At 33.2% G+C, this 23589-nt stretch overlaps 1 pseudogene across 3 annotated transcripts in view; it reads left to right on the top strand.

Moving 5' to 3' along the window:
- Window positions 1–23589, top strand: part of LOC118187875 (toll-like receptor Tollo pseudogene) — a 501926-nt pseudogene that overhangs the window by 134757 nt on the left and 343580 nt on the right. For all 3 annotated transcript variants that reach the window (XR_015040894.1, XR_015040893.1, XR_015040895.1), the window contains exon 2: window positions 20574–20610. The product of XR_015040894.1 is annotated as a toll-like receptor Tollo pseudogene, transcript variant X2 (transcript). The remainder of the gene's footprint in view (window positions 1–20573; window positions 20611–23589) is intronic.

The raw sequence follows: 23589 nt of genomic DNA on the forward strand, positions 1-23589 counted from the left end.
GAATTTAAGTATTTTCATTTATACGATTAATTTATGGATTGAATTAAAGTCATTAATAACTTAATGCATATATTTCAAACACTTCATGCTTCAGTCTTCAGCAAAATACTTAAAACAAAAAGAGGAATAAATCGTCCTTTAGCGAATGTAAAATGTACTCTTATATAAACCCACATCCCTTTCTAAATCATTCATTTCAGTGATTTTTTAAGGCAGAAAAATGTTAGTAAAATTTTAATTTACATGTAGTGCATTTTACATGAAGTAGATAGTTTAATTTACGTGTTGTTATACGACCACCATATCAGCATACATGACAAAAGATCTAGAATAGAAGAGAATGTGAATACCTGCCAAGAATTTGCATAAACTAGCATATTTTTTAATTTTATTTATTAAATAATTCATTGATCCATTCATTCCTTTATTTATTTGCTAATTTATTTATTCATTCTTAGAGGTCAATTAAGTAATTTTATTTTAAGATGCTGTAAAAATTTTGTGTTAATGCCTTTGTTTGCTTATTTCAGAAACATTTACATTGTTTACATTTGTCAAAAACCTGAGTAAGTCAAATTTTCAATTACATCAACATGTATTGGAAACATATGTACTTCTTCAACTGCTGAATCGATACATTCAAAAACACAAAAAAAATTAATCAATAGGAAAAAAAGACTAACAACAGTCTCTAAACTCAGAATATTCACAGAAATTGCTAACGTCACACATTACTGATCCAGTATTAACGCTGCGAATGTCAGTTTGACCTTAGTTCATTTTCCGGTGTCTGAAAAGCAAGTCATGTGACTCTATAACTTGGAGTGAATATTTTACACTGTATACAGAGCAAATAAATAATAATATTTCAATAACTCTTAGGCCGGTAAGAGAAGGCAAGGTAAATGAAGGCATAGTAGTATTAGAGTAGATAATAAATGCCCTAATATGTCTATTTACTGATTTATTTGTGGTTTGGTTTATTTAATTATGGCAAAGCAATGAGAGCTATCTTTCTAAGGAAAATAATGCTTTAATGGTGAATGTTATAAAGGAAACTTGCTTCTATTCATCTTGTATACAGGAAAAACGTGAAAATGCCCTTACGGCTAGCCTGCTCTCTGGGATTTGAAGGTAAGTTGAACTAGCATTGTTCAGAGATCTTAGCCATTCGGCCAGTAGGGGAACCAAAATTTATTTTTGGACAAGTAGTAAGTGCACTTATATGCTGAATTATGTCACTTGGTCATATCAGATTCAATTTATTAGTGACATGTTGAATGCATAATTATCAGTTTCATATTATTTCAAATTTAATATCACTATATAAATTTAGTAAATATATAGCGGCGTTATTTAAATGTCAACACTATAATAGAAATTTTGTATTTCAGATCTCGGAATATTAATCAGTATAGAAAAATATGTCATATAGGACTAAATACGAGTTGTTATATTTTCATATCGAGATCTTTCTTTTTCGCAGTAATAAAAGGCCACTGCGTGGAGATGATTGGTGTGTCATCAGTGAATAGCAAATGTTCAAGTCCCGTCTCTCTTTATCTGACCCAGACCCTTTCTCGTTCATCATTTCGCTCTCTGAATCCGTATATCTTTGTTCAGCTTAAGCGAGTTCACTTGGGGATGATTTCCTTCCCACATAGCTGCGATGCTGGAGAACAGAAATGTCATAAATGCCATCTCACTGTCACATTCATACATATAATTGGTAAACGCTTCTCCTACCTGTGCAAACAGAGAAGAGTCAACTAACTGTTTATGGAAGACCTTTGCTAAATGATTAGAGCCCAATTCTTGAGAGTTATGAATAAAGCAATGGACTTCAAGTAGAATGAATCCGATGCGATTTTGTGGAATTACATATTCAGTTGATTTGTGCGCGGATTTCATAGATAATTTATTTCACATATTTCAAGTATCTGTCTCATTGCATTTCAGATATGTGCTGTTAATGCGAAAACTGCATTTGAATGTGTTTAAACGTTTAGGAAAATTATATGCAAGTGAGCATATAAAGTATTCAAAAGAATTCAGGGCATACAGGTGGGTGAGGAGATGACATTATTTAAATAATCCATTGCCAAAATATAGTGTTATTTAAATAAATATTACTTTCAAGTAAAAATATTTGTAAATTAAAATTTGAAGAATAAAAAGTCAATTTTTAACTTAATTTTTATAGAATCCCACTTGTTTTGGTAACATACACTAAATCAAAACTCCTACATAGAGTTACAGGATTTATTGCTATGTCTAGATAAGCAAACAGAAACATACGAAGGGTGGAAAAGACCGTTTTATTAAGTACTTTTATTAGTAACTGAACGGAAAAATCATCCAGCATTTATGGTGTAAAATCAAAAGTATGATTTTAAATTAAAACTAAATTTAAGTCTTTATTAGACAAAGGCCACATATCAATATTTAAACGCTGAAATTGGCTCTTTGTCTACACCAGCGTGACAGCACTATCTGCAAGAATAAAAGCAACGCCGCAGACATAATTGTTTATCGCAGAAAAATTAATAATGTTGCCTTCAGCAGGCAGAAGATTCTCTAACGAAAAAATCTTAAACCCTCGCTTAAATACGTGCGAGCTAATTTGAATTCTGATAGGAAAACGAAAAAAAAAGAGACAGTTTTGATTCGTAAAGTAAAATAATTGGTTAATTACCATAAATACCTTACACCTTCATTGATATTTATATCCTACTATCAAGCAAAGCGACGATAGACTTTGCATGCTTGTCCGACATAAAGACACTGCAGTGGAAAATTTCTATCCCTTACCTGGGATTTGAAGCCAGATCCAAGGACGTGGTATATGATTCAGCTTATCGTTCATATAATAAAAAAGCGGTTCTTTTAGGGAACTCTGTTTATTGTAAGCAGTCTACCCTGTGGTAATGTGCTTTGGAAGGAGGTGCAGGTAGCAGGATCATTTTTTGAAACCAGCTTTAAGACATATTAAGAATGGTACCCTTCGGATGCCTATGATTAAATATGCAATTCTTATGAAAATTTTACAAACACTTTTTTTTTTTTTTTTTTTTTTTAACCAAGCATTTTTTTCTCTCGCTAAAGTTTCGAAAGGTACAGCAAAGTGAATGTTACGGATGTAATGTAAATTTTTCCTACAACAATTAATTTGATTCTTAGGTAACATGAAGAACTAATAAAATGATCACATGGTTACTATCTACAATAAATACTTTCATAATATAAAGGACCACGCTTTTCTTTCAATTAAACTCACCGGTGTCTCTCTTGCTATGGTTGAAAGAAACTGTCGCATTTGCTCTTGTGTGCTGTCGTTCTGTAAGTGATGCAAGACCCAAGTAGCAGTCGCTGAACCCGTGGTTCTCCAAAGACAAAACTGATTTTTGTCGCTTGCTGCTTCCATAAAACCTAATGTTTCTGCGTAATAGGGATGTAATTACCAAACGGAAATTTACAAAAGTAAATGCGCTTTAGTAAGGGAAAATGAAACGAAATTTAAGAGAGTGAATCGTATTTTTTCACCCTTTCTTAAGCGCTGATATTAAGAAAATTAAATATGGTGCCTAAAAAGGAAAGTAAAAAAAAAATACGTATCATAACCATTCCAAATCCAGCTAAGCATTTCTCTATACAAATGGAAACTAATTTAAAATACTCAAAACAAATCAACGGTTGAGTGATGGTTAGATACATAATGCAAGTAATTAAACCTCAGTTAATGTTTGATCTTCAGTTCCATTTAACTGATTACTTTAGCAAAAGTGCCACTGCGGAGAATTTTCTAAGGGATATATTAGAGTCGCATACGGGGAAAATGTTGCTTTAATACACTTACTGCCAGTAAGTACTTGGGCATCTGTGATAGGAAAGAAAAACAAAGTGTATTCATATTCAATAATTGGTAGAGCCTCCACGAGCGGCAGTTACAGCGTCAACCTTTCGCGGCATTCTTACCAGAAGTCTTTGCATGAAGGCAATTGGCACTTTCTTTCACTCAACATCATATCTCTTTCATTGCATCTTTAAAAAAAAAGACTTGTAAATTCCATCACCAATGATGCACGCTTTAATTCTGAATTCCAACTCGTCCAAGAGTCTCTCGATAGGGTTCAGGTCTGGACTCTGGGCAGGCTAGTCTATTCGGTTAAGCCCATTGTCACCATACCAGTCCTTGGCGAAGACATGAAGTCCGTGACGTCCCAACATGACAGCTCGCGTCGTAATCCTGAAAGTAACATGGTTCCGACCGTAAAACTACCGCAACGTAGGAAGCAGACTGACATCCAGAACAGTACAGTAAATGTCGGAGCTCAACATGAATTTCGACCAAGGGTCCTAGTCCATACCAGAAGAAACGCAGTAAGGTCATAATTCGCCTTCTTCCGAACTTTACTGTGGATTCCAGCAGATTTTCTCGAGGCAGACTCTATTAATACAACGCTAGAGGGTGAACCTTGATTCATTGGCCCAAAGAATCCGTTTCTACTGATCTACGGCCCACTGTTGACGTGCTTTGCATCACATTAATCGATCAGGGCAGTTGGACTTTGTGATCAAAGACCTATGGGCAGCAGCACAAACGTAAAAGCTAAGCGTATTAGCTTCTTTAAATATGATATTCATACTAACAACAGTCCGTAATGCATTTTGAAACTCCTGGACTATGTAAGCCATCGGTTGTGTGTGGTTTTCCGAGTTTCTCTGGAGAACACCCGTTGGTCTCTATCGTCCATCTTAGTGGGTTTGCCGGCTCGGAACAGATTTTGTTAATCATCGCTCTCCTTTCACTTTTGAATCACTCTCGATTTTGGATAATTTAGCTCGCTAGATATGCTCTTTAAGAATCGGCCATTTCTGTGACACCTGACGATTACACCTTTCGCAAACCAGATAACACTGCACCTCGTGGCATCTTGCAGGCGACTAATGCAAATGTGGTTTTCTACACGCTATTTAACATTGGAGGGCGTGGCATATATCAGGACTGCAGATATCGGCATTTGCATGGGTGTCCAAATACTTATTGGTACATAGTGTATAATGGAAATGGTTTATTTCATTGTTAATAAACGCAGGGAGTAAGTATTTGTTATGTGACAGATAAAGAAAGGAAGACGGAACAATAAAGCAAACGCGCTACTAATGTTTACCGATCTAGCAGTTTTATTCAATCATAGTGAACATAACATTACGTATATACAGCTGCTGTAGGACGAGTTTGTCAGCTATGTTAACAGGAAGAAGCAGAAAAACAAATCAATAGTGTATTATATTTCTTAACCCATACTAAAAAGTAAATTTTAAATCTTCATAATTTACTGATACTTCTTGAGAAACATTAAAGTAGTGAAGGTGTAGGATAGATATCTCCCTCCCCCTGGAAAAGGTTAAAATCAACATATTTTTATAATTCCCAATTAAGGTGTTAATTGGTGCCATATGTTCCTTTTTGCATTCGCTATATTATTTATATTTGCTATACTGGTTCTTTAAAAATAATAAGAAATTATAACATTCGGTGACTTCATTTTTTTACTTGAAAAGTCATTTGAACATAAGAATAATTGAGACTAATAAATATAAATGCTTCATAATGAGAGTTGATATTCCTAATGAACTTCTCCTTATAGATGCAATACATTTTTCTCAACCATATACGTACTTAGAAGTTTTGAATTATCTTATCGTATATTTTTCATGAAAATCTGTTCGAAGCGTCAAGTAAAGCATCACTTCGTTTTTATCAGTTTAAATCAAAACGTAGTATATTGTTCACATCGATATAAAAGTCTTACTGCAACATATTATGTGATTTAATATAACTTCCGTTTGGGCATTAAAAATGCTATGGGCATCATGAAAAAAAAAAAAAAAAAAACACTTTCGTTTGTTCAGGTTTGACACAAATTTAATCAACTTTTTACACGAATACAGTAAGCTTAAATGCAGGAAATGGTAAAATTTTGAGAGTTTCATATAAGACTTACCGTGGACAAAACAGTAGTGCATACAGCTAGACAGAAATTATTGTAAAAATAGTAAAAACGTGCTACAGTGCATGTAATTCCTGCTTACTCACTGAAAACTCACTAAAAAATTTTTAGTACAGTAAGCATTACGTCTATTAGCTGTGCATGTAGATTATCGGGAGATTAAAAAAGAAAATCACTGAACTCCCTCAGTTTAGAACTCTGAGTTGAGCAACCTTGCAAGTCAGCTGTTGACAGTATATGAACACCGCAATTTCGCTTCATGTGATGCTTATCAAACAGAAATAGAAAATTCGAGTTTCTTTCAAAAACCATGCGATCCCATATTGTTAATTCTTAATGTACCATATTCTACAGATTCAATTTACATATATAGGAAGACAAAAAGGAAATTTACCACTCTGTGCCAACAAAACGAAACGATATTTACCCATTTTCATACACGTGTGTTTGTGAGAGTCTATTGAACTTATATCAAGTTAAAAATTAAATTATCGTTCGAATTCTCATGAGAAGTAAAACTCTATGCCACTCGAAATTTAAAAAAACGATGATTTTTTTCGAAATAATAGAAGAAAGCTTGTAGAGTTCCTCACTTTGTAAATGCTAATTCACAGTTGAACGTGAGGAATCTTAAGAACTGATAAGCGAATAATCGCTTGAGTTCGTATGACAAGAACAACAAGATGGAAGGGTAAATAACCCTTTATTATTCAAATACGATTTAACAGAATTCCGTCTTGGAGTTTACAATAAAAACCGACACTTGGGCTTGAACTTAAGAAGCTAAGAATTAAATTAAAACTAATCTAAACTTAAGAGATGTAGCCGAAGCTATCAAGATTCTAACCGAGTTGGCCCCTTAACGCTAATTCACTGCGAAGCTATCAAGGGCCTAATTTACGGTTGAGCGTAAGAATAGCTTGCGAGACAGTACCCTAAAAAGGTGGAGCGTGCAGACAGAAATACTTGGTAACTCTCTCACTAAGACCGAAGAACTTGGCGATTAAATACCTCTCTTCCTCATTATGTATTCAGACGTAATTCTAGAACTAAGTTCTGGCCGGAAGTAGTAAGTTAAGAATTGACAGGAAAGGAACTTAAATTTTAACTGTTAATAAATTTAACATAATACTTACAAGCCGATGCGCTAATGTAATGCGCTTGATACCCGATGCGCTTGATACCTCTAAAAAAGAATTTTAATTTTCTCAACAAGCTTCTTGCTGACATAATGGCAATGGTAATTGGTTAGTGTCTTCTCATGCATACTTCATTATATATTCTTTTATAAATTTATATTTACAACTATGTAATGACTTGTAATCATAACGTATATTTGATACATAAAGTGCAGTAGATAACTCCTAATTTGAATTTTGTGCAAGTATACCAATGTTTTAGGATTTATTTTGCTTAAATGAAATGAAATTGCCATTAACCAAAATGAATTATTTTTCATCATTGATTACAAACAACATGAGTATAAAGATTTTCTCTAAAATTTTAGGGTGTCTATTATCTGTCTTTCTATACTTCTTAAAATAATAGCAGGACACGTAGCCATTATCAACACTGTCAGCCTCTCTATCGACTTTCTCGTAACGAAACTCAAATAGTAGGAGCACGAGTGGAGGAAAACCATTGTGTAAATCAAAAGAAACGTCCTTGCCTTATCATTGAAAAGAAGCCTCTGTCAGTAAATAGTGTCTAACCGATGAGTCCTTTTACACCCATCTCTTAGAAGAAAAGTGAAATAAGCTAATTCTTTCTGATGCAACATCATATTATGTAACAGAGTAGTATGTTAAACCGAAGAAGGTACTCTTTCATAACTTGTTTCATTTTATAGCAACAGAATTTTCATTTATACATGAAAGTTTCAAAACCGTACAAAATCGGAAGCGTTTCTAAATAATTTCTGACTCCAATATTTTCTTTAATGTTGCGCTGGTTAACGTCAAATATAATATTTTCAGCAATTCATTTTTAGTCCAAAGTGATTCGAATCCCGAAGGACAATTAGTTTCGTTTTGGCATTTTGCGTCGGACTCATAAATGTCGGTTCACTTTTCAAACTGTTGCCATAAAATGTTAGAGTCCTGCATTATATTTGAAGAAATTAAATAATGAAATTCTGCGTAAATGTATGTATATTTCTCACATTGTCATAAAATAACGGTACATAGAGTCATCGAATTTTGAATAACGTAATCCTCCAACGAATATGAGCATGTGGAAGACCAAATTTGAAATTTGAAATTTGTTTTATGATCGATTTCCTATTTTTTAAAACTTTGACGAATTTTTGATTAACAAACTCAAGGATTTCAAAGCGAGCAATGGCAACGTTGTGCAGAAAAAACATTTTTATCTCCAGCGCGTGAGTCTCTGTATCGGAAATCCTAAAGATATGCTCGTTTTAAAACTATTTTGCGATATTGCTGTTGCACTGGATCTTATGGTTTAAGTGCGAGGAACATGATATTTAATAAAGAAAGGTAACACACAAAATGTTAAAAAACGCCCCTTCGGACGTAATTTAAAATCTGAAACATTTCAGATTTTTTTTTATTTATTATTATTATTGTTATTATTATTATTATTATTATTATTATTATTATTATTATTATTATTATTATTATTACCATTATTATTATTATTATTATTATTTATTATTATTATTATTATTATTATTATTATTATTATTATTATTATTATTATTATTATTATTATTATTATTATTATTATTATTACTGTTATTATTTTGGGCATGCTAATTAATTGATGAACGATTGTTAACAGCAATACAAAATCATCCTGTAGGAAGTCTAGCTCTCGCGTTTCTTACTGAAAGAAATTTTTGAAGTAGCATTTAATGCGGCCTTTGATCCATAAAGGAAATATTAATAAAATAGTTTTGTATTATTCTTCTTTCTAACGTTAAATTTAAACTTATTAGTACCATTTCTAGTGTTAAAATGCCCTACCAACAAGCGCGAAACGCAAATGGCATTTTTTTCTAAAAATGCGTTCTGTCAAACCACTTAGAAACAATGTTTATGTCCGAAACATTTAAAAGGGGTCTCACGACCTTTAAATCTTCAAAAATATCGATTTTTTGAAAAACATATATGTTTTAGTTTGAACATTTCTGCGCACTTAAAAAAAAACCGTGTTAAAATATTCCGTGTAGTTTAGGAGATATCATTAAAAACGTAAAGGTCACTGACACGAGAATCCTTCATCACGTATGTAAATAAACATTTAAAGGGACACGTCATTTGCTCACAGCTGTCCTAGCCGTTATATAACTGAGTGTTGCTACATTCTAGCCTACAAGTCTTATTTTTATTTCGTCAGCAATCAGTAGCAATGATTCTACTCAACTTAATACTTATTCTGAATGTTTACATCGTGTTTCCGTAAGCTATTACTACGTTGTTTGATTCTGCAAAGTTGTATTGACGTTTGCAGCATTTATTTGGTGTATATTGAATTTTTGATGCGTTAGTCTTTTTGCTGCAATAATAAGTATATTTATATATTATATTTGTGATGGCAAATAATAAAAGAGCTTCTGGGAAGCGAGCTAAAAAACGTCGCTTCCACGGCAACCGCTACACGAATATCAGATCTGAACTTTCTGATAAAAGCTTGGTTTCATCAGGTGATGACCATAATACTCAAATTGAACATGTAGAAACTGCATCCGAGAAAAAGCTTAACAATGCATTATTTAATGAAAGTGATACTGACATAATGAATCGTTTTTATGGCTATATAATTATGGATAAAGACATATTGTTTGCATTTTTGAAAGAGAATGTAATGTGCAAATTGTGCTATAATTCTGTCAATATTTCTGAGAGAAAACCCTTTGGATTATTTTCAACAATTTCTGTGAAATGTGAAAAGTGTAGTTTTAAAACAGAATTCAATAATTCAAAGTTGATTGGTGAACACAAAAATGTTCCTGAATTAAACAGACGAATTGTTTATGCTATGCGATGCATTGGTCAAGGTCTGGAACCTCTGGAAACATTTTGTGGTGTAATGGATCTAGGTAAACCTGTGACACAGAATGCTTATGACAAAATCTGCAAACATATAAATGCAGCTTCAAAAACTGTCGCCATTCAAAGTATGAAAATTGCTGCAGAAGAAGAGGCATGCAAAACTGCATCAAATTATGTCACCGTAAGTGGTGATGGAACATGGAAAACGAGAGGACATACTTCACATATTGGAGTATGTTCTGTAATAGGTGCTGAAACAGGGAAGGTTTTAGATGTTGAAGTTCTCTCGTCCACTTGTAAAAGATGTGATCTATGGAAAGCAAAAAAATCTGGGAAAGCTTTCGAAGAGTGGCAAATGAAACATTTGCCAAATTGTCAGAAAAATCATATCGGTTCTTCAGGAAAAATGGAAGTCGATGGTATGATAAAAATTTTTCACAGATCAGAAGCTGAAAGAGGTCTCAAATATATTAATTATATTGGTGATGGTGATTCTAGAACATTCCCTGCTATACGTGACAGCAAACCATATGATGATGAAACTGTTTCAAAACTTGAATGTGTTGGTCACGTACAAAAAAGAATGGGAACTCGACTGAGAAAGCTAAAACAAGACTATAGATGTAAAAAGCTGGAGGACGGTAAACCTTTATCAGGCAAAGGACGACTGACAGACACCATGATAAATAGGCTGACTCAGTATTATGGAAATGCAATTCGCTCAAATGCTTTGTCAGTTGATGAAATGCGTAAGGGTATTTGGGCAGTTTATTTTCATACGAGATCAACTGATGCTGAACCGTTACATACATTTTGTCCTGCTGGTGCAGACTCATGGTGTAAATATCAACAAGCAGTTTCAAATGGCTCAGTGGGTAAATTTCATCATAAAGTTACTTTGCCATCTTCAGTCATGGATGTTATAAAACCTGTTTTTAAAGCTTTATCAAGTCCAGATCTTTTGAAACGATGCCTTGGTAGCTTCACTCAGAATCCAAATGAATCTTTTAATTCCCTCATATGGCAGATGTGTCCGAAAACTTCTGGATCTGGGAAACGAATTGCAGAAATTGCTGTATATGAAGCAGCAATTTTATTTAACATGGGCAAAAAGAGTAGGCTATCTGTCATGAGGCAAATGGGTATCCATCCAGGTATAAATGCAATAAAATCTCAACTTCGCAGTGATATGAAACGTGTAAATACTGCTAAGAAGAGAGCAATGCAAAACACTATAGAAGCACGAAAAGCAAGGAAAAGATCCAAAACAAGTTTAGAACATCAGCAAATTGATCAAGAAGGAATAATGTATGAACCTGGAGGTTTTTAATTTGTGTATATAAATATTATGAATAGTAACAGTATTTTGTGATAAGTTATGTGTGTCGAGAAAAATTTAAACATCTTGTTCAAGAAACTGATTATTAATTATATTTTTATTCTCAAAAATATTTATAGGTTTATAACACAGTTTGCACATTGCATTCTCTTTCATGTATATGAAAAATATATCTTTATCTGCAATAATGTATCCTTGATAACGGTTGACTGTGTCATCACTTTCATTAAACAATGCATTGTTAATTGTTTTTCAGATGCAGTTTCCTTATTATAAATATATATTCTGTCATTAACTTTATTCAAAACACAAACAAAAAGCATAAAATACAAATTAGGTACGAAATACTACGAGTTAAGTCACAATGTTACTCATTTTTATAGCGATGCAAACTTTACAGGTCTTTATCTCAAAACGTGTTTTTTTAATGCGTTGCGCATGATATTTCAAAAACTTTTTAATGTATCTTTATGAAATTTGTACCATAGTATTATCATGTTACACTAAATTAATTAAACTAAAATTTTGGTATTTTAATGAAATGTTTCAATTTTATAAGGTATGTAAAAATCAAAATATAGCAAAAAAATTATATTTAATATATATATCATAAAAAAATTAAAAATGCATGAATTGTGTAATATTTTTAGTTCAGTTATATTCTCAAACATTCTTCTGCATAAAAAAAGAAAAATTAAACATTTTGGTACAAAACATTTCTTGTACATGTGCGCGCAGTGTGCGTACAGATTAATTAGATGTGAAAAATGTCTTATAATTTAACATTTGTTTTTACAATTTTTATTATAATTTTCAAATTTCAAGTACATTTAATTAAAGAATAGACATTAAATTAATAATGAACAAAATATTGAGTATTTTTGATAAGAATTAAAAAAGTTGCACAAGATTGAAAAAAGGTAAAATTCATCTTTCGACTCATTCAAGGGTCGTGTGACCCCTTAATATCAATGAGGAAAAGAATTTCATTCGCCATTGTGTTGAACGTACGTTAACCATTAAAAAGGCCTAGCTACCTAATTTAATTGCAGGACTTTACAGTTAGAGATAGTTACAGTTTTTTATATGTTAAAATGAAACAATTATAAAATACATTTTGTCTGAATACTTTAGTAACATTTTTCAGTAGCTGATATTTTGTATCATGAGTATATATAGTAAAACGGAATACTGATAATCTATAACATACTAAATGCAAAATTTCTAACTATAATTCTTAAACGCAATATCAACTAAGCAAGAAATAAAATCCAAGAGGCATGTTGAAGTTTGTAAGGTATTTTCTTCCTTTATTTAGCGCGAATTCGTGGTGTAATTGGATAGTACGTCTAACTAGCTATCGTGAGGCTCAATGTTCGAATCACAGCGAAAGAACTGTACGGTTTTCATATCTCCTACTTAAAAAAAAACTCCTAATTCCACAAGTTTTATTGCTAGATGTGGAGAAGCAATCGTTTTCACACATTTTGTTTCTGAGTCTCCTAAAATTGAAATTCTTTTCGAAATAAGTTTAATTTTAATTAAAGAGAAAAAAAATATTTCTATGACATAGCAATATTAGATGTTTTTTCAAGAAAAAATGGAAAATATTTGCATAAAAGTAAGTTTTGTCCTTACATTTTCTGCTAAGTTTTAATTGTAACTCTTCGTCTAAGAAATATGCTGTGACTTAAAAGTTTCATATTGCTTTTTACTTCTTTATACGAAATAAAGGAAGTATTGTGATTGCGAAAAATATTCGTGGGGGTCTATTTCAACGAAAATACCCATTTCAACGTCTTTCGAAACCATTTAAACGATGTTTTTGCGTAACGTCTGTACATACTCACAGAATAAAGAACTGTTTCTGCCCAAAGGGGATTGTGCAATGAATTTAAAATGGGTTTGGAAGATATTTTTTTTCTTGACTTCTGTACTTGCGTACCTACTTATGTATCTAGCATAACTCAAGAACGAGTAGCCGCATAGCGTTGAAATTTTGTATTTGGGACTGCTATAACATATAGTTGTGCACCACCCTTTTTCGTTGCAATTGGCTGCACACTGCATACTTCCTCTCTCTCTATATATAGACAAAGTGTTTATCTCTCTCTCTCTCTCTCTCTCTATATATATATATACAGAAAATTCCATAGTCCAAAACACACTTAAAATTCTAACTGTATGTTCTTTTCTTTTTTTTTATGGCAACGGTCTCTTATTTGAAACTACGTGGAATTAAATCCACAGCCTCGTAGTCAAGTTGTTTTTCCCGCCTTTTCTACACGTAGAGTTATAGAATGTTCTGGAGATATTTAAAGCGAACTGGAATGGCTGACGAGGCTGACGTCATTTCTTGGAAGCTCCTCATTTCCAGAGGCTATAAAAGGACTTGCAAAGGAATATCGGGGTCTTTTGTTTAATGTAACGATGCAGTAAACTTCATACAAAAAGTTATTAGTAGTTCCTTATTATTTACTCTGAGGATTAGTAGTTCTTTATTATTTATTCTGAGGAGATCTGATTTTTGTAACTGCTATTTCTCCTGAATAATAATAAATGGATCATGTGTTTTAAACTTATCGTCTGATAATTTAAGCTACTACTACATTTATGATTCTTCACCAATCTATTTATTCCGGAGAAAAGCTGGTACATCATATATATATATATATATATATATACAGAGAGACTAATATAAGATTCTAATATAGGTATATATACAGTGAAATACATTTAACTCGAAAACGCTTAAGACGAAATATCAGTTAACACGAAATAATACAACGGTCCCTACAAACTACTTTATATTTTTCATGCATTTTGTTTCTCTTAATACGAAACAAAAATTGTTTAACACGAAAAGATATCCTCTCTGGGAATGAACAAAATATGAAAAACACCGGCCTCCCAGGCGAGATTTAAGATGGGTGTGAAATGAAAGAGAGGGGGTTTCACATGTTTCGTAGAAAGGAGGCTAACTTGGCTTTGAAATATGCTTGGAATAGCCTGTGACACGAACCCGTTTTGTTTATCTTAGCTACTTTTGCCTTCCACCCCTAAACGCGGCACACAGACATCTCATTTCTTATCAGTTGGCTTTGGAATTCAGTGACAAGTACATCGCAATGTGAGTAAAAATCTGTGTGTTTGGTTCGTACGTTGCACTCTGCAAGGAATTCAGTGACTCCAGAGACGAATGAAAATTGTTTTTGTCATACGCGATTCTGAAAAGTATCAGATTCTTTCGTGCCAAAAGAAATGGAGAAGGAGAATATTGAAATTGAGCTGACGCTTAATGAAATCTCTGAGAAAGTTTTTGTATTATTGGACTGCCCTACTGTATTATCGGAAGAATTCGTCGAAGTAGTTGATGATAATATTGTTGCGTACAGCCCCAATTAATGCAGACAAAGATATTTTGGATTTTCTACGAAACTAAAATATATCATTGATGCAGATTCCGACGACGAAAATGAAATGAATAATTCAGCTTCCGTTCCCACGTCATCCGAAATCAGGAGCATCAGGAAACGTATGCGCAGTTATTTAGACGCCCATTCCAATGGTTAAATAAATAACAAAATGGACAGCATTCAACAATTTGATGCTAAAAAAACAATGCAAATAAAAATATCAGATTATTTTCCGAAAACTCAATAAATGTTTTGTTTTTCAAAAAACTTGAATTTTTTTGTATTAATTTTCATTAATTGCTTGTGGATGTTTTTGTTTAATTGATTTTTATTAAATACATGCATATATACATATACTCTAACAATAATATATACTCTAATAAACTTAATTTTGTTGAATATATGTTATTTTTTTTTTCAATATCCTTTAACACGAAATTCTTTTAACACGAAAAAATATCCCTTCAGTTTCATGTTAAACGATTTTCATTGTATATAAATTATATATATATATATTTATTTTTTATTTGTAAATATTCTAGTGATAATATTGTTTGTTTAGTGTTTACACTTTTCATTGCACTTTATTTTACTTAAGTTAAAATTCACCGGAACCACAGTATCAAAGCAACTTTTTAGCGGAAGCACTAAGAATATTCTTTTTACCTTATATATATTTATTTATTTACTAAAAAAATATTGATTATATTATCTCCTAATATAAATTTAGTAGAAGTATCAAAAAATCATTCAATATTATATATACCGGGTGGCCATAATTAAACTGACAGTGCTCACAGTGTTCTGTAGCGCGATCTATTTGTGAGAATGACGCCACATTTTGTAGGAAACTTAAACAAGACGGGGGACCAAGGATCCCGCGAAAAAAAAAATAGTACCAAAAGTCACCGCTAGGGGAATATTTGGCGCTGTGTAATAGAAAATAGAGTGTTAACAAATGCAAATTAATACGGAATAAAATTACCTTATTATGAATATGCCTTATGGAATATGGGTATGCCTTACACTACGGTATGGAAAATCTTATGAAAGATTATCAACTTCTATCCGTACAAGATCAGCCGTGTACAGGAGTTACTGTACCCAGACCATGATAAGCGATTGACTTTTGCTCTCACCTTTCTTGCCAGAATGGAGGTGGATGATGCTTGGCCGTGGAAAATCTTATGGGGAGATGAGGCCCACTTTTACCTGAATGGAACTGTGAATACCCAGAACTGCCGAATTTGGGATAACAAATCACTACATGCAGTCACAGCAATTCCCTTACATTCACCAAAGGTAACTGTTTGGTGTGGGTTCACAGCGGAATTTATCGTAGATCCATTCCTCTATAAGAACTTTACCCCGACAGAACCGGAAACCTGTTCTGTTACCGGAGAGAAATATCGCCACATGTTGAACAGCTTTGTCATTCCGGCACTTCAGCAAAGATAATGCCTGGGGGAAATCATTTTCATGCACTCCACACGTTGCTGAACGGGTGCAACAGATGCTACGACAGAAGTTCACAACAGAAAGAGTCATTAGCCGCTACGTTCCAACGGCATAGCCACCTCGGTCGCCTGATCTTACCCCATGCGACTTCTGGCTATGAGGTTATCTTAAGTCCAAGGTCTATCAAGGAGTGGTCCAGGACCTGCTACGTCGAAGGATAACATATCACGGACTGTACGGGAGATTCCTGCAGACATGTTACTTTCTGCTGTTGTGCATACTGTGCACAGAATGCAATATGTGGTCCACAACAACGGCAGCCAAATTGAAACTCATTTGAATGCAAAATAAAAGGTAATGTCGGTATTGATTTGCATTTGTTAACACTCTATTTTCTATTACACAGCGCCAAATATTCCCCTAGCGGTGACTTTTGGATCTATGTTTTTTTCGCGGAATCCTTCGTACCCGTCTTGTTTAATCTTCCTACAAAATGTGGCGTCATTCTCGCAAATAGACCGTGCTACAGAACACTGTGAGCACTGTCAGTTTAATTATGGCCACCCGTTATATATATTTTCACTCTGCTGCTGGGTGAGCTTAGATATTTTATTCTTATACGTAGGTAAATTGGACATTTTTTGCTTTAAACGTTATTGAATTATATGGTTTCTATGTTACGGTTAAGGATTTTATACCTTTAATTATTCTTCTGGCAATACTTGTAGAATTATCAACAATTTAAAAGTAAAAATGATGAGTTAAACCTATCGAATCGCCGATTGTTGACATTTACTCAGTTTCTGCACCTACAGTGTCCTTTTGCCGAGTGGGACCAAAAGTAATCTTTCAGTTTCGTGCACTGAAAAAAAAAAATCTATCTTCTATCCCGTTGACCGAATTGCATGTTTCTCAGTAGAAATCCTAAATTTCATTGCGTTTTTTTAAACTGTTTTAGCTGTATTTAATGTTTTATGTTTTTCTATATTTTACAATTTTATAATGAAGATGTTTTGCGTTTTTATGTACGCCACGAAGTGAGAAGGGATTTAATCGAGTGAAAATGTATCTCTAATGAAGTTCGAGGAAATGTCTCAAAATGAAATTAACCAAAAAATTTTTATAATTTATTTGACTGCAGAGGAAAGGTATGTGGTGACCACATCAGAACTTTTTTTCTTTTTGAAATAGAGTTAAATGGAATGAATTTCCCTTATTTATTTGACCTTTGAATAGCATACTGATACATATTTACTTTGTGCAAAAATACATTATGCATTAATGTCACATGTGTTGAACAATTAATTTGCGAAGTGACAGGCATAATTATTTCGTATTTTATTCTACCTGAGTATCTAAAATAAGAGAATGTAATTAAGAGGATCTTCGGCTTATTACAGTCAGGGGGCTTTCAAAGTTGAACTGCGTTTTGATTACTAATTTCGCAGTAATGAATTCATATCAAGTTCGGATCAGCTCGGCAGTGCTCGACCAGGAGATTTTATATTAGATTACATGACTGGCATATACATTAATGGGTGTGGTGTACTATACCTAGCGACGCTGTCTGAGGGTAGTCTATTAATTACTTTGAAGTTTTATATAGGAATAAAATTGTAGCTTGAATAGGTTGAACAGCAAGTGTGACGGAAAACTTCACGAGTGATTTAAATTGATGATCTTGTAAAAATAACATTATTTCAAATGTGAAATCACTTGATGGATACAGTTGACGGTTTGTTATTCGCCCTTTGTTTTCTAGTTGAGATAAATAAGATATGTCAAAGATTTGTTTCCAAGAATTATTTATTAACGTTTAAGAAAGTGACTATTTTAACGATGATCAACTTAGTTAACTATCATACAGAGAGGATATTGTATCTTCAAGTACTGAAAGTGCAACAATGAAAATTTCAGCTCAGTTGAATTATGTAATTCCCACCTGTATCTGAGATTTAATTCTGCTTTACATTTTACGCTTTCCTGCTATAAATTTGTTTTACACTTTTTATAGTTTTGGTGCTTCGTAATCTTCTTATTATTTCATCTCCTTTACTATGCTTTTCTAACTTTCATATTTTAATTGAATATGTAGACGTAAAAAGTAGCTATGTGATTTTTTTCTCCAAAAAATGAAATTAATGGCGAGTTTGTATCACTAGAACAAGCTTCAGAAGCCATGCGAAAATTAGGCTCTCAGCTCAATGCCTAAGGGCACTGAAAGGTGGTCGATTTCCAGAATTTTTTAAAAGATAAAATCTGCACACTCACATGACCTGTCTTTACATTGTAGTCAGTGGTAATACTAAAGATGTTTGATTCCATGACTTTTATAATATCAAAATTTCGTTGCAATTGCCATATTTGAAATAGTAAATTTCGCATTCGGCAATTCTAAGTGTATATGTTTTTTTTTTTTTTTTTTTTTTTTCTTCGAATAAAAAATTCCTAACTTACCCAGCTAGAAATACGCCATGCTCTGGAAAATTTTTTTGTTCTTTTGGGGAAGGAAAAATCACTAATTTACGCATTTCCAGTTAGGACTATTTGGGGATCATTTTTTATTCCGAAGATTCCCTACAGCCGGCATATGTGCAGTTACAGATTAATACAGATTAAGGTTTGTTCTCTATAAATATTCGGTATGGGTATAACCGTAATTGAAGGCCTGTTTCAAAAGGCAGTCAATATAAACAAATATAAATTCTGAAAGGTTTCAGATTTTATATTACCCCACAAAGAGGCGTTTCTTTACCGTTCTGTGTGCTACTTTATTTATTAAATATCATGTTCTTCGCACTTAAACCATAAAATTCAATTCATCACAAATATCGCAAAATAATTTGAAAGAAACATATATTTTGCATGTCCGATACACAGTCTCGATCACTTGAGATACTTTTTTTTCGTACAGGGATGCCATTGTTCGCTTTAAAATCATTGAGGTTTTTAATCAAAAACTCATAAATACTTTACAAAATATGAAATAGATAACAAAACAAATTCCAGATTCCAAATCTCGGTTTTCAGATGCCCATATTCCGGTGGAGATGTACGTTATTCAAAATTTGATGGCTCTAGGTACCGTTGTTTTGTCACAGTGAGAGAAAAGTATATGTATTTAAGCAAATTCTTTATTATTTAATTTTATTAAATACAATACAGGACGATAATATTTGGTGGCAACAATTTGAAAAGTGAAACACCGCTTATAGTGAAACAGTACAAAATGCCAAAACGAAATGTATAGTTCTTTTGGGCTAATCACGTAAGAACTAAGTATGAGTTTGTTATCATTCTTTTATCTTCTTTTGTTTTCTATTATAAAGTGTATATTTTGTATATTTTTAAAATCTGCAATTACAAAATCCTACCTCAGGTGTCCCCTCTTAACCTGAAAATTCCCACGTGCTACTTATCCTGAGGGCTCCACGTCCTCGGGATCATTCTTTTCCCTCATGCAGTCGTAAGAAAAACCGGTCGGAATATGAAGTACGAGAAAATAGGACGACCTGATGAGGAAGTCAAGCAATAAAAAGGATTATTTTGTGTACTATGAATGGGCATGCATCAAGGCAAAGGAATTCAAAAAGTATGTGGGGGGGCGTATTTTTATAAAACGTCATGTGTATCTGATGAAAAATATAGCGAGCATATTAGAGAAGAAGATAAGTTGAAATTGAAGATATTTTTAATGAGGCATTTTATCATTCATGTAATTATATACGCGGTTTCAGACATGATACATTTACCACCAAGAAAGACTTGCAGTCTCTTAACTCTGCGGACCAAAATTTATCTAGCATAAAAAGGAAACGTACAAGCTCTGTAAAAACTTGTAATGCATTTATTTTATTTTATTTTTTTTTTTTTTCGAATGGCGAGCACTTGCTTATAACGGCATTTATCACAACTAAAGCCAGAATTGGTGGGCATTTCATTGTGGATGTACCTAATAGATGGCCACCGTTGCCTTATATGAAGAGGCAGACAATTTTACATTTATGCCTTCTCCGGGGTTCGAACCCGGAACCATTGGGTATCGCAGTCAGGTTGCCCTAACCAATATACCTTCTAGGTGGCGCTTTCAAATTTATTACATAGATACTGTCTCAGTTTACTGTTTTGATTCTTTAAATCTTTTACTAATAACGTACACTATATAAAAATTGTCATGTCAAAAACAATATACTTTACAAAAGCTATAATGTTGAAAATTATTGAAGGACATCTCTGTGGTTATGTAAAGTTTGCTGTATCTTAACGGCTTTATTTTGTAATTATCTTCACTACTGAAAATAAAAATAAAAATATATTTTTGTCTTTTCAGAATGAAGTGAGAACAGGAAATGGAATGTTCTGTTAATGTAAGTTTTATCTCCTGTATCATTAAATTTTAAATAAAAGGAATATATGTGTAAATAATATGTAAATCGAAAACATGGTAGCCATGCAATTACTAAGAGCAACGAGTTAGCTGAGAAATATAAGTTAAGAATTTTGTGTGTCATGAATTATTTCCAGCAAATTATTTAAAGCGCAAAATCAACCTCTTTCTAACACCATGAAGAATAATATTAACTGGAATCAACTTCAGAATCTTTTAACTGCATTAACCTTAAAATAAATTAACTTGCTTATATATATAAAATATTTCAATCATTTGAAGTGCTGTCCAATCTGCCATTTCTGGAGTTTCAAACATTTATTTGATTTTTCCTGTCACTAACGGGTTTCGAAAATTTAAAAAAAAAAAAAAAAAAAAAATAGTACCATTTTACTTGTTCAGTGCAGTGCATATTCCGCGGAAGCGAAATTTTGTTATAATGGCTGATACCGCAATTGTGAAATATGAATTTCGTATATCAGTTGTCAACATTCTCAGTACTTGAACCTTCTAGAAAACGTACAGTTTTCAGAAAGAATATCAATAGCTTTTCCGAAAATGAAAGAGTTACAGCTGAGAATGCTGAAACTCGTGGTGCAACAGCACTGTTCCAAACTCATGATCTCATACTGCTTTTGCGCCGATTCATGTCGTAAACAGAGCAGGTGCCGCACGCAAGGCTCTTGTCGATAGAACGCGTTCAATAAACTAAGTACACCGGTGACGTGCAGGTCGCTGAGTATAACCGATAAACGCATAAACTCGTAACTGAAAGTCCTGATTTCGATTTTCAGAGCGCTTTGTAGATGAGAATTACTTGACATGACAATAAATAAATACTCGGCTTTTGTCAATGTACGTGCTGTATAATTTTCGCTCAAGTAAATAAATATTAACGTAATAAAAAGGTTCAGTATAACATTTGTTTATTACCGTTTCCCTAAATAAACCTACTTGGTACTGGATAATTGGAATAATTTTGTGGTCTTTGTAAAATCTAAGAATTATTTTGAAACGAATGGCGTTCAGTAATTTAAATTGCTTCGAAGCTCGTATTTAATGTACTGCCGATTACGAAGCCACATATTTTCCAGACAGATTTCAGATACTTTTCAGCAGATACAATTCTTAAAAATGATAGATGATGTCATAAAAAGTGACTATGTAATACACATTCCACATTAAATTTCGAGCCTCGTGTTAACATCTGCTTTCAATAGCCACCAACTTGCAGAAATAATGTTACTGACATGTTTATCTGTGTAAAGCACTGGGCATCCAATGGAATGATGTGTTATCGTAAATCGAAATATATAATATCCGTACAATGCACGAATGTAGTGTATGCAACGAAATATGTAATTCATGCAACAGAAGCCCCTAATGAAAGTATGTACATTATGTATTATGGGAACTGAGCATATTTCCGCACAGCGCTACTGCTTTACGCACACCTTACTATGTCTCATATGTTTCTTCTGTGTGTAATATTTGCATTTATGTGCTCTACGTGTTTCCATATGTATTCTATGTGTCATGATATGTATTCTCGTGTGTGTTTTTATGTCTTTATGTTACGTAATTACGAGTGTGTTTTTATGCTTTTACGTTTAATTTTGTATATCTACGTGTTTCAGCTTATATGAGTAGTGTTTTAATGCTATCCTTTATATTCTTTTTAAGTTATTTTGTGTTATTAACAACGTCCTATGTAAAAACTACCCGACATCTAGCCCCTGTATGGCCGTGTAAACTCCTGGTGCAGCCTCACGGGGCTCCAGCGAGTTGCTTCTTCGAGATAGTGGAGGACGTGGGACATATGCCTGTTTACCTATGTTATACGCCAGGCGTCCCCGTTCTCCGTCACCTGTCACCTGTATTTAACTTATTTCTGCTAACTAATTTAGTGATATCATTCTTATCTGCTTTAAACATTTGAGTATGTACCAAGGAAACAAAGGTGTTCCATTCAAAAATCCTTTCTGAAATCGAGACCTCTTTCCCTTGCACAGGTAGTATTTCATAAGTTAAGTTTCACATTAAGTTAATTTGTGATTTTCCCCGTACTTTTATGTTCCAAAAAACATTTTACTTCCTGAAAATTAATTTCGGTAGTTTATGAGGTATTTTCTCCCCCCTTTCTGCATGCCTTCGTGGCGTAAATGTAACACAATCGGCGCGAACTCAAAAAGTTCGAGTCCTGGCGAGGACATTGCTCATTTTTAGTGTTTCATATAACACTGCTAATTCTTCAACATTCCTAATGACTCTACACTGGTGCCTGTTGATGATTCTTCACTACCCGGATTTGGCGATTGCGTGCCCTAATCCCCAGACCCCTTTAAGAGGGGTAAAGATAATGTTCATCTTTTTGCATATCTTCGTGATGTAACGGTAGCACATTGGGTGCATACTCGAGAGGTCCAGGTTCGAGTTCCGGCTAGAGCATTGCTCATTTTTCATATCTTCCTGCATCAGAATAACTTAGTGACTCAGCAAGTTTAATCAATGAACTATCTTTGCCTATAACACTCTAATCATGTCAAGCTCGTACATGCATACTCTATTCTGACTCTTATCAAAACCTTCTTAGAAAATATGGGAACATCTCTTATACGAAGCTATCATTCATTGGAGACGACATAGGAAGAAGGACGTTATAGGTTTAAAAACAAAAGCTTTATTATGTTTGTAAACAAAACTTCCCTGTTCTAATTCCTTAATTTCATTCTTTATATGTTTTTTTCTCATTTCAGTATTAAAAATGATTTTTGTGTACAGTTTGTCCCCCAACATTTATAAGACTCAAGTAATTCCATGTTAAATAAAAACAGAAATGTATAAAATTGCAGAATAAAATATGTTTATTTAAAGCATATGTGCATTGCATTCGAGTAACTATTTCAAATAAATATCAATTTGTCTTTTCAAGAACAATAAAAATACAAAACAAAATGTG

The sequence above is a fragment of the Stegodyphus dumicola genome, chromosome 4, assembly GCF_044657685.1.
Source record: "Stegodyphus dumicola isolate Sdum_Otavi_A_Nest chromosome 4, ASM4465768v1".
Classification (NCBI taxonomy): Eukaryota; Metazoa; Arthropoda; class Arachnida; order Araneae; family Eresidae; genus Stegodyphus; species Stegodyphus dumicola.